Source organism: Apium graveolens, chromosome 6 (assembly GCF_009905375.1).
Source record: "Apium graveolens cultivar Ventura chromosome 6, ASM990537v1, whole genome shotgun sequence".
In the NCBI taxonomy this organism is placed as follows: domain Eukaryota; kingdom Viridiplantae; phylum Streptophyta; class Magnoliopsida; order Apiales; family Apiaceae; genus Apium; species Apium graveolens.
Window position 1 is genome coordinate 293,448,287 of NC_133652.1, and position 9,646 is coordinate 293,457,932.

General features: G+C 27.8%; 1 long non-coding RNA gene across 3 annotated transcripts; it reads right to left on the minus strand.

Annotated features, from left to right (window-relative positions):
- Positions 1-4,451: 4,451 nt before the first annotated feature.
- LOC141668100 (uncharacterized) lies at positions 4,452-9,264 on the minus strand. Of its 3 annotated transcripts, XR_012552918.1 has the most exons (7): positions 8,823-9,264; positions 8,455-8,600; positions 6,064-6,175; positions 5,657-5,725; positions 5,120-5,212; positions 4,928-4,996; positions 4,452-4,814 (listed from the first exon to the last, which is right to left on the minus strand). It is a non-coding gene; the product is annotated as an uncharacterized LOC141668100 (long non-coding RNA). The 3 variants fall into 3 exon arrangements; XR_012552919.1 differs by having other exon boundaries at positions 4,452-4,996; positions 5,111-5,212; XR_012552917.1 differs by having other exon boundaries at positions 4,452-4,996; positions 8,823-9,259.
- Positions 9,265-9,646: the final 382 nt, after the last annotated feature.

Consider the following 9,646-nt stretch of genomic DNA (forward strand, 5'->3'; position numbering starts at 1 on the left):
CCAAATACATTTATTTTTTTCTAAATTTTTTATCATATCATTAAACTATATATATCTTGACATCAGTGAGGTTGGATCATTCATAAATATTTTTTTAAAAACCGAAATATGAGTATGAGACTAAAGTCTAGTGAGAAGTACTAGTCAAACTACTGGTTGACTATAAAAATAGAAAACCAAATACATTTATTTTTTTCTAAAAATTTTATCATATCGCTAAAATATATAGATTTTGAAATCCGTACGGTTGGATCATTCATAAATATTTTAAAAAATTCGAAATATTAATATGAGACTAAACACTAGTAGAAAATACTAGTAAACCAAATATATTTTATTTCCTAAAAATTTTAATATCTATTTCGCGAACAACTCTAATTAAATCTTTGTGCACTTTTTTTGATCCAACGGTTGTAGTACAAAGTTACCCGTTTACTCAATTATTTTTTAAAAAAATAAAAATCTAAAAATAATAAATATAAATTAATGTAGTAATATTAGATATAAACAACTGATTTCTACTAAAATTATAATTTTTCGAAAGGCGGAAAATTTCCCCACACTTTTACAACTAATTTTTTAAAAGTGGGCAAATTTTCCGCCATTTCAAAATATCATATTCGACCGAAATCGGTTAAATTCAACTGTACACAGTCAAATGTAACATTCCCCCCATTTTTTTGGTAAGGCTAAATTGGACCGAATGCGGTTGAATTTAGGAGTACTGCTAAATTCAACCGCATACGGTCGCATTTGTTGCTAAATTCGACCGCGTAAATACGATCGTAAATAAATATGACCGTATGCGGTTGAATTTAGCCGCGCCCCTTAAATTCAACCGAAAGTGGTTGAATTTGACCCCAGTTGTATTTGTGTCATTGTATTTAGCCTAATTTCTTGTAGTGATTCATATGACTTGAAATATTTTTTTTCTTTTAAAAATATTAAATATAAATATGTACAATATAAATAATACAAATAACAGATGTATTAGATATACTAAGACATCGGTTAGTAATCGATGTGAAAAACAAGAAACGATGTCAATTGTGCCTATACAACAACACTTTCATAAATTGAAATGATGTATCTCTTCTATATATAATAAGAGAACATGGGGATAATATTCATCAGATTAAAAAGTCTCATTCAAATGACTGAATTGAACCCGAGTCTTTACATTCACCAGCACATCACCTTACCACTACACCACACTGTTACTTAAGTTTTTTTATGATACACATAATATGTGAGTGTCGTAAATAGCGACAATTTATTTAACTTTAAACCTGATTACTAAAATATTTGTAGAGTTAGTTTTGACAATTGAATTTGAGTTATAATGTTAAGCATAATACATAAACGGATCATTCCCTTATTTATTAAACAATTTTTAATTTGAAAAGTATGTCTCATACATTTTTAATATATATTTTTTAATAAAAAACAAATTGTACATATAATTAATTTTTTTATATGTTGAAAAGAGATACACTTATATAAATAATATATATGTCTAGTACATATTTAGATAAGTTATAATTAGCGTATTTCGATTTATTTCGAATTCAAAATTAGAATTTGACCCATTTTTCAAAAAATACTCGAAAATTTGACTAAATGATTTGCCCGTAAATACCAGGTCACTACCTAGGTTTAATTAAAATTACGAGTTCGACTAGAAAATCTTACCAACAAAGAAAGTTTTTGTTATATCATATGTTGGTAAAAATTAATATCTTTGAGATCTTTATAGAATCAAGTCAATTGATAATATGTATCAAAATTACTAGCTTCAAAATCAGAATTTTACCCATTTTGAAAAAATACTCGAAATTCGACTACATTACCCAGGAGAAAATACATCATCACTATCTAGGTTTAATAAATTTAAATTACGAGCCCAATAAGGATAAATTTAATAATAACTTATATTAATAAAAAATAATATTTTTAAGGTTTTTATAGGAACAAGTCAATTGATATTATGTATCAAAATTACTAACTGGCTGGTTTTACATTATTACATCTCAAACTACAACTACAAAGTAAAATTAATAATTTTCATTAACATGTTATTTGAAAAAAGGTAAGACATTTAATGCTTCCTCATAAAAAAATAGTTTATTTATTGCATTATTTAACTAAAGATATTTTTATATTCAAATATATTTGTGAGACAAATCCTAAATTTTATATTATTCAATTTGATATGGTTATTATAAGTAATCATATACATAATGTCCCTATTTTTTGTGGAGTTGTGTAATCCAAAATCCTAACTTTATATTACAATTCAATCTAATGGTTCAAGTTTTATATTTCTAATAATTTAAAAATTAAAATAATAAATTACATGATATAAACGTGTGCTATGTTGTTATATCATTAATGTTTAGCAAGTTGAATATTTACGTGTTCTACAACGTGAATACGTATGTTCTTCAAACTTTTCATGTTCTATAAAATCATATGTTCTGTAATGTTCAACTTGTCAAATATATGAGATTTCGAAGATATTTATTAAAATATTGATATTTGTAAAACATGATTCACATTATAATACGTTTTATAAAAAAATTTATACTATTTTTACTTGTAGAACATATATCTACTCCCATACTCAACTAAAAACAAGGACTCAATAGAACATAACTCATATATATATATATATATAAACTTGAAAAATTATAGAATTCAATATTTTGAAAAAAAAATATTTAAAATTAGCAATAAAAAATTTACAAAAAAATATTTAGTGTTGGAAAATATTTTACAGCTATTTTGAATTATTTGAAAAAAGGTCAAAACTATAATCTGTTATACTATTTGATTTAATCCAAGTTATTCTATTTAAATAAAAAAATTAATATTAGTCAATATTTTGAAAGGATTAACAAGTTCAACTAATATTTAAAAAAATTCATCAACTTGAAAATATTTAATTTTAGAAAAATAATATACAATGTTATCAAGTTAATATAAAAAGAAATAATGGAATCATAAATGAAAGAAACTTTAAAATGAGTTGAATGATGATATTAGTACAAATTTATTTTCAGATTATTGAAAAAAAAACTTCTGAATATGAGTAGTTAGTCTTTACGATATATGAATTATTTTTATGTCACATCCATGACTGATTCTCTGTTGAGTAAAAATTGATATTGTTTGATTGTCAGTGTTACTACGACTACGATATATAAATAATTGTAATTTATTTATTAGATAATTATAATTTTTGAATAATCAAAAATACATGTTATTTAAGTAATTTAATGAATAACAATTACATGTATACATGACCAAGATATCTAGCATATAAATAAACGAGACCAACATAATTTACTCGAAAATATAATAAATATTAATTTACATACATACACACACATGTGACTTTATCTTTACCAATATTAAAAGATTGAATTTTAATGGTGTAATATATATACTAGAAGAAAATAACAAAAGTCTTTTATGTTCTGAAAATAACAATGGTCAACTAAATTTAAGTTTTTTTTAATGTGTTAAAAACTAAATAGATTATGTCAATTTTAATTCATGAATTGACAATTATGTGACATCTTATAAAATTAACATTGTATAATAGAGATGATTAAAAGCTAGAGATCAACTTTAGTTAATGAATTAAAACGTTAGCAATGATATTAAATCAATATAAACGTTGAATTAAAAAAATAACATTTTTCTTAAAAAATAAACTTATATTAGTTGTACTGTAAATTTACTTTGTTGAATATTACGATTGGAGGCATTGACCACTTTAATTATGCATTATTAATCTTTTTAAATTAAGCAAATAATTATAAATTAGTAATGACTTTAGTAATAAAATATATCATTACTGCGGTTTATTTGACCAAAACTCAAAAAATTTACCAGACAAACCTCCTTGATTTAGTAAAAACAAATTACAAGACAAAAAAAATTGTATTATAATTAATGAGATATATTAAAAAGGTTATGAATTACATGAAAATCATATACATTGATAAATATTGTATTTTATATATTTTAGACGTTATACAATATTTATCAATAAAAAAACGATGAATTTTTTTACTAATATAATCATTAACTGATGTTGTGGTTACATATTTACCTATTTTATATATAATACATATATATATATATATATACATTAAAATACCAAAAATTAAAACAAGCAAAATGAATCGCATCTAAATAACCACAACTTTCATTATTATTATTATTATCAAACTAATACAAAGAATTCCAATATACATCATTGACAAAATCAAAAACATAATTGTCAAATCTAAATATTATCAAGTCAAAATGAAATTTTCCAACTAGTCTTCTATGTTGAAGCAGATCATCTACAGCCTTTTACTAGATCATATGGAGACTATTCCACAACAACCCATTACAGCAGATCATATTTCACAACAGTATATGCAAACAGTTCTATGTTGAAGCATATCATTGTCAGCCTGTTACTACAAATACCAAGAGCCTCTGTTTCATGCACAATTGACGACTCTTTTACTAAAAATCATCAAATCAAAATATATATGGAAAGATCAGTGCAAACATCCAAACAAAATTACAACTCTGTTAGGTAGAGCAAATTCTACCAGGATTGTGCATAAAAAAGAAGAAAGATAATCTGCCTTGAATTTATTTATGTTGCCTATCTTTACAATCAGTGTCATACGCTTTCCCAAAAGAATATACAAGACAAGTTAAAAAATAAATATAACAGTTCAATTCACATTCTAAAAAGCTAAAGAACCTGGTTTCTTGTGGGCTGGAATTGTAAGAGCCTGCATTTTCTGGAATTAGACTTGACAAATAAGTTTCACTGCATCTAATGCCTCAGCTTGCACAAAATGTATTTTTGTATAACAAACTCGAAATATGACTAGACATTGATGAATGATAATACCGGAATGTCATTATCAATAGTTTTTGGGATCCCTGCAACTGCAACTTTCAGACCACGCCGTCTACCCTCCTGCACTGAGATTACACTATCAGAGAAAAAGATCACATTATTTTACATGTAAGATTCTAGAAAGATATCATATCATCTACGAGGCCAAAGGAAAGTATCAAGTAACTTGTGTACCACATTTACTTTATCATTTGAAGAGCTAAATTCTAACTCCTCCACGTCTTGGCAAATAACCGTATCTAGCCGCAGCTCGGTCGGCATGGGACTGATCTAATACTGCAATTAAAAATAAAATTTAATCAACATCATATGTTCATCAATTGTTTGTAGTTTGTACATGACATCTTCTTCACCAATCACTAGGACAAATATATGAAAAGTACTCAGGAGAAACAAAATGTTTAGCATGAAACTTCTGTATTGGTATAACAGAGATCATATCTGCTACTTCCTGTGCTAGTTAATTGATTCTCCGGACATATAATCAACAAAATAAATTTCTTCGCGATCATGAAACAATTCAAAAAATTCCAAATCTGTCCCAGTAGATATTGCTAACTAACTCTTAACATCAGCAGGCCTTAAAGTATACAAATTTGATCTTAATTGAATACCACATGTAGCAAAATCAAACAAACAGAACAATTTTCAGTCCAAAATTTATGATTAAATGACAAAAACAGTGAATAAAATTAGTAAAATAAGAAACACAGGCCTTACCAGCTGAACAGAAAGGAAGTCTGTGTAGCATGTATCACACACATCACCTCCATTAATTTATCTGAATCACTATATACAATCAATTCATCAATATTCAGCATTAAATTAGTTAAAAAACAATTAATAAATCCTCGAGAACCTAATTAAATACTAATAACAAATACATAAATAAAAGGTCTTTGATACGTTAATAATAACCGCAATTTTAATAAGCGCTGAACAATTGTTTTCACTATTACATTTTCTCGAGCTAAAAATGTTGTCCACCGGGCACTGTATATAAATAAAATAAAGAGAGAGATGAAGCGAACATGAAGAAAGCACAGGTGGAGAGGGTGAGAGAGAACGTGATGTGAGTGATATCACTAGTTCACTATTTTATCTTTGTGAAATTTGAACAGTAATACCTAAAGTACTTAAAAGAAATTGTCAGATTCGACCGGAGAATGGATTTTGAGATTGGACTCAGCACTGAATGGCCTTCGATTAAATGGTCTTATCAGCAACTACTCCTCCAAGCTGCAAGTAAAAATATAAACATTAGAGCAGAAAGTAGATGCACAAGTGACATCTTGAACTCACTGATATCTATCGAAAGTTGATCAATACATAAAAATAAGGAAATGATGAGAGCATTTGTACATACGTACTAAATATCCCATTACATCCCTATAAATCGAAAGCAGGTGTAATTAGTTTATGAAAGTACTTCCAGAAGGTATAAACATTAGTTGTTGCTGCAAGACTTCAGGAAAAATACCTCATAGACTTCACATTTTTTGTAAGCTTCACTGTAAAGGAAACCTTTTACATGCTCAAAGGAATTTCTATGTTCTGATCAATCAATCCTCCTGATTCATCTTCAGCATATGTAATAAGACTAAACCCGGGTTTGTAATTACATTGTAAACCAACAAAGTAGTTTTTATTTGGTCTAAGGGCATATACTTTTGCCCTTTACAAAAACAAAGGATAACAATTAAGAGTCTACACAGAGCAAAAACTGGAAGCAAAAAATAGTAGGTGTTGAGAATCATTAATCGCAATGATCGCAATAATTCCCCTCCTCCCTGTCCCACTAAATCGAAAACTCGTGGACCAGAAGGTACATCTTTTCTGTGCTTAATTATCATGAGCCTAAGATAAGATGATCTAGAATAGAAGAAAACCTAGTTCTAGAAACATAAAGAAGTTTCTTATGAACCACGTACTCGGCGATTGATTAACGAATTACCAACCAGAGAAATGAAAAGAGAACTCTATTTTCCTTGCGCAACTTATTTCCTTCTCAGACTAATTTATGAAACTTTGAATATTAATAACTTAATAAATTTCTCAAAGTTATTACTAATTAGTTCTAAGTAGCATAATAGCCTGTGCAAGACACCGACTGTTTTCTGCAATATCGGAATTCTGCGTATAAAGTTTTAGAATTTTGTGAGGATGATGAGCATTTGAAATTTTATTATATTTAAAATTTTAAAATTTTGGGAGAATGTGAAATTGAAATTTGAATACCTCCGACCACATTTGAAACAAAAATAATAGTGTTCGCTCGAATTGAATCCTTGTAATTGAGATAGATAGTGATTATTAGATTTTTTATGTGAATTTTTCATTCTTTAAGAAAAAATGGTCAAATTTTGATTTTTTTAAAATCGAGGAGATTATGATGTTAAGTTCAAAATAACCCTAAATATGTTGGTCTAAATCAAAAATTGAATAAATTTATAAATTATGTGTACATCTAACATTATTTCATTTATCCCATAATTCTTGGCTTATTTGTTTTTTTGTTGTCAATTTGGTCAAATTACCAAAAATATAGCATTTTATTTTCTTAAAATTATATTATGTATACATTCTAACAATATAATTTTTATTAAATAAAAACACATTATAAATTTTATTTGTTTATTTTTCTTATTAGTGTGAAATTGATTGTTTTACATTGTTAATTAATTTTAATATATAATGTCATATAATTTAACAAGACGATTACTTGGAAACATATTACATTATTTACCAAATACACGTTATATCTTAATTTATTTATATTATTCGTATAATGTTTATCTTTATATGTTAGATATTTATCAAAATTATTTTCTAAATTATAACTTTAATTATTTAGAATTATATAGCTAACTGAATAAATATATATGAACGAAAAAACATGACTAAAAAGTTAATTTCATGAATTGAAATAGGAATATGAAGTTTTACTCTTTAACGACAAACACATATTAAGTGTTTGATTAAAAACATAAAATACATAGTTACATAGTAGTATTATAGTGTTAAAACTAATGTGTAGATTATAGTTCCATTTGGACAATAATTTTTTTTAATATTGTAGATACGGGGGCAAATCCATTATTTCACTTAGAATAAAAATTCTCACTTTTTATAGCCATGTTGGGATATACAAGAGATGTGTTAAAACTTATTATCACAAAGATGTCCAAAGTAGTTGTAATGCAGAATGCAAAATTTGGAGACAGAGAATCAACTAAAAACACATAAAAAAGAGACAGGTATTAAGCCCCAAACCTCTTCCCATGGTTCCTTTTAGGCAATTAAAAAGGATGGAACGATTTTTTTTACCACCATGATCAAGCAATAATCAATACAAAAGAAAGTAAGCCAGAACAATAAGCCCTGTTTTTAACATTTTATTCGATGTCAATTCATATACTAAATTATATAGAGAGATAACCATCAACTTTTCCTAAAGTACCAAAACTTGGATTCGTGAAGTTGAAAACTTGTAAATTTTGCCATATGAAGAGACATACCTTATGCTCAATATGTCAACAATCTTCATCGTATCATGCCCCCCACGAGATGTCCCAAGGACTGTCCCACCACGCTTGTGGATGTCATTTACAATTTTTGGTGACAAGGGAATGGTATTTCTTGAATAGAAACCCCTATATCCTCCCTGCACGGCATAATCATAGACGATCAGAAAGCAATACAATTTTGTTGAGTGCATTGACACCTAAAAGAACACCACATCAAATTTCAAAATCCCAAATACAAAAATAACAAAAAACAGACATCAACAAAACAATCAAGAACCAAAATCAAGCAACCCATTTCACAAAAATAAAGAATTAAAAACCGAAAATTGAATTTTGAAAAAAATAATTATAACACTTACTAATTACAGCAGATTCGAGCTACGGTTCAACCTCCTTTGCACAAATCGACCAATGTTCAACCTCATTTGCACAAATCGACCAAAACTTCCAGCTAATCGGCCATTTTAGTTGAAAGTTAGGGTTCGATTACTTGAAATGTAGGGTTCAAATTAGGGGTTTCAAACCTACAGCTCTAATTAAGGTTGTATAAGTTAGGTACATTGAAGGCTGAGAGTGAGTGAGTGAGAGAGAATTGGGAAAGACAAAGAGATGAAGGAGAGAGGCTGGTGAGAGAGAAGAAAGAACAGTGAAATGTTTCTAAGGGGGCCGAGACATTTTTTTAGGAAAGAGGGGGGGAAATGTTTTTGTTAAGGGGTTGTGATCCACGTATTTTTTTAAAAAGGAGTTTAAACATTAGTTTTGATTTTAACTGATGTAAAAAATGGTCTTTAACATTGTTTTCGAACAAATTGATGCTAAAAACATTTTTAACATCGGTCCTTAATGACAGCGATATCTATGAGGTAATGTCTATTGTTTTTTCTTGTAGTGATAGTACAAATACGTTCCCTTTTCCTCGCGCATTTTTGAACAATAAAAGGGGACGCCCTTCACCCGGACCTCGTTATATTCCAACCATATTTTGTATGGATATCCTCATGACAGCTTTGTTTTCGCATCCTTATATCCCAAAGCTCCTGAATCTTTTTTATTCTCGTCGTGGTTGTGCACCTTAATGACCTTCTCCTAGAACTTGAATTTAACGCCAAGAATCGCTCAACACAAGACCTGATGCAGAAACAGTCACAAATACCACCATATATCTCTCACATATATGAGTCCT